The 3522-nt window shown below is 35.1% G+C and overlaps 1 long non-coding RNA gene across 1 annotated transcript; it reads right to left on the reverse strand.

Annotated features, from left to right (window-relative positions):
* On the reverse strand, positions 293 to 812 carry LOC18592211. The gene is made up of 3 exons (XR_001929048.1): positions 723 to 812; positions 538 to 631; positions 293 to 307 (listed from the first exon to the last, which is right to left on the reverse strand). It is a non-coding gene; the product is annotated as an uncharacterized LOC18592211 (long non-coding RNA).

The raw sequence follows: 3522 nt of genomic DNA on the forward strand, positions 1-3522 counted from the left end.
AATATAATCTCACTGCTTTTCAAAAAAAAGAAGAAGTTATGAACATCCAGAATATCACTTAAATAGCCAGTTTGAAATGTTCAATAATTAAAACTCCATATCAAATTTCTGGAGTCCATGGATAATCCTAATTCAGTTGAAAAGCAAATAAAACTCCAACACTTTAATCAAAATATCTTCCAGAATATAACTATTTGTTTCTAATGAAGTTTCATCAGAAAACTTAGAATTCTGTACTTGACATCCATAACAAACTCCTAGGAAGGAACTTCAGAGTCCTTCGCTGATCAATCCCGACATGTCATCCCTGTAAAATTGAAGGTAAATAATCAGATCCTCAGGAGTAATTCACTATTCCCGGGATTATATAAAGATACAGGTTTAGCAAAATTTTACAGACAATATTGTCTGGTTTTGTATACAATGTACATATGGAATAATGTTGATATCTTGGTAGAATCATGCCAGGTTAGATAATTTCTATTTAGGGAAGAAAATTAAGGCTCGTTTAATTAGTTGGGTTCAGAAAGCAATTACCATCAAGTTACGGCTAGCAAACATCCTCAAATGGGGATCAATTGGCAGCCCAAGCCCCTCATATATTGGATCATAGACTGAATTTTTAATTTGCCTGAAATCATAGGTACTTTCTAGTTAGGATTCCAGACTGTAGAGAAACTTATTCAGGATTTAGGAAAGGCAAATGAAATCTGTCAAAAAACCTTGGATGAGAAAAGCTGGCAGCACTAGGACTAGCGGCTTCATTCTGTGGAGATAAAGAAGTAATGTTCACTGGTTCAGCACTGGATGCTTGTGGCATAACGGATTCTCTCTGCGATTGATCAAATCCAGAAAGGATTAACTTAAAACCAAATACATAACAGAGTTTAACATTACTTAATCCTTTTTTTTTTTTAAATTTTTTTCCACAAAATTTATATATTGAAATTTTTCAAGCCAAATTGAGTAGGTGGAGAAGTCAATACCCTGAACCGCTTGAAAGATGATGATTCTCCCAATTCCAATCTGCCCCTTGCATGGCCTCGTCGTCCAAGAATTTCTTGCTGAATTAATTTAAAAACAAAATTCAAAAGTAGAGGAAACAAATTAATTTCTGTATTATTGCTGGTGAGATAAATACCTCATTGAAGCTGCTCAGTGATGTTTCCATCTGATGAGGAGCTGACGCACCAGCATTGTCCTGCCAAGAAGGTGATAGAAAATTCATTTTTTTAATGGAAAGGGATATTATTTCCAAGAAATCTTGTTAGCCAGAAAGGTTTTTACTTGTTGAAGTAATGAGTTGAAGACTAGGCTTGACAGGGAAGCCCCAGAGCTAGGATATGTAGCAATTGGTCTTACAGTAGGAGTCAGCAATCCTTGTTGTTGCACAGTTGGTGCCCTATAAATGAAATTACATCTAATATCAGATAACAAGAGCAATGCAGGATAAACAACTGTAAGTGTTTAAAGTTACTCAACTTTAAACTCATTTATAAAAATATCAAAGGAGTTGCTAATTTATTAAGTATTCAGTTTGTTTAATCAATGGTTCAGATTTTCCTTCAAGGGAAGTTTCAAAGTCAGTTATCAGAAAGGCACGGGATATTCACAATGAGAATAGTTCTCATATGAAAATGGAATCATATTAGGTACTACAAAGACTTGCTTCATTTCTCCTTGATCCGATAACTTAGTCCTCAATTAATAAATATTCAGTGGTTGACAGGATACAAATAGCTTAAAGAAGGTAATTAGTAAAAATCATCTCAGGCACATTCGTACTTCAAATTGATATATGTAATAACACAGCATTCAGATAAGAAGAAAGGCTTGCAAACAATTTAAATGTGAAGATAATATGAAATTATTTAGGATTTTGGTCTGAACTTAGTCTCTGTCCAAAAGAAGAGAGGAACCAAAATTTACCTAGGCAGAAGAGAATTTTCAGGCAGCTCAGAATTATGATGCTCTAAATTTGGTAAACTAGGCATCATTGAGAATTGATTACTTGCCTGCTGAATAGCTGGTAATTGATAGGAACTGAAACTTCAAATAAACAGAATTATGATTAAAGTTGAAACATATGCAAAATTAGACTTCATATGCCATTTGAACAGCAATCTTTAGAAGCACCAGCTTGACCCTTAAAGCAAGCAACAGTTAGGGAAAAAAGGGTACCCTGAATGCATCAGAGATTCTTGCAGCATGGAGTTGGAGCATTGTGTACCAAATTGATTTGTTATCTGCTTGGTTGGGTTAAGTTGATTCTGTCGATGGTCACTTAAATCTTGGAAGTTGAATCCCCCACTAAAAAAAATAGTCATAAGGCTGTGAATCATAAATACTTATTGCAACTTCATACCGCTATATTACTCGAGGGAGAAAAAAGAAGACAGAAAAATACACAAATAAGACATCTTCATAGCGTAGGATGTACCTGGAAAGCGTGACGGGTTTGGATTGCAGAGAGTTACGATACTGAAAATCTGATACATCCAATGGATTGGTTTGTAGATAAGGAGGCAGTATTGGGCTCCTAAGTTCAGCAAGAGAAGATGAACTGCACCATAGTCATCCATCATTTTTTATTCTATGCTTACTTCCTTGACAACAAATTTTAGAAAGAAAGACGAGGTACCTCAAAGGCATAGAAGACTTCGGTAACATGTAGCTAGGAGTTTGTGAATTATATGGTCCAGGTGCCATTGGGAATTGAGTATGTTGATAGGGGAAAAGTTGAGGCCTAAATCAAACAATGAAAATAAATAAAGAACAAGAGAAGCTTCTCACAATGTTCTTAAGTCTATTTTGCAAGATATATTAGAAAGAGATAGAGGCAGATCAAATACATAAGCTGCATGGGCATTGAATGCTTGGTCAGGGCAGATTGCTGGAGCAGTGGGTCAGATGCATTTGGCATATTAGGGACTTGATTAAGGAGTTGTAGCGGATTATTTAACTGCTGGGGCCTATATTTAGAAATATGAAAAATCAATTCATTATATGGTTCTAAATATCATGTGTTGAAGTGTATTAATTATGCATGTATATAGTTATTTTGATTTGATATAGCAAATACCTTAAAGGTGCAGAAGTTCTAGGTTGCATGAAGTTGTAACACTGCGGATCAGAACTGTTAGTTGCTTTGATTTGATTAACTTGTGACCTGAAATCCAAGTAAACAATAGTAGGAACATTGATACTTATGCATATACTTCAGTTTTATATTCTTTTTCCTAACAAGAAGATTGACGTTAGATCAATTCAATACCCCAAAAGAGCCAGAGGCGTATAAAGATGATTCTCGTTACTAGAGAGCCAAGAAGGTAGATGCTGGCTGAATTGTGTAGGTCCTCCATTCAAAAATCCTATCCCACTCTGCTCATCACATACTTCAACTCAGTCAAAAAATGCATAAACACTATAGTGAGAGGTGAATTTGATAGATATTGACTTAAGTAAACAATTAGCACTCACTGGACTTTGAGGAAACAAAGTTGAGAAAGGAAGTTGCTGATT

This window comes from Theobroma cacao, chromosome 8, assembly GCF_000208745.1.
Source record: "Theobroma cacao cultivar B97-61/B2 chromosome 8, Criollo_cocoa_genome_V2, whole genome shotgun sequence".
In the NCBI taxonomy this organism is placed as follows: domain Eukaryota; kingdom Viridiplantae; phylum Streptophyta; class Magnoliopsida; order Malvales; family Malvaceae; genus Theobroma; species Theobroma cacao.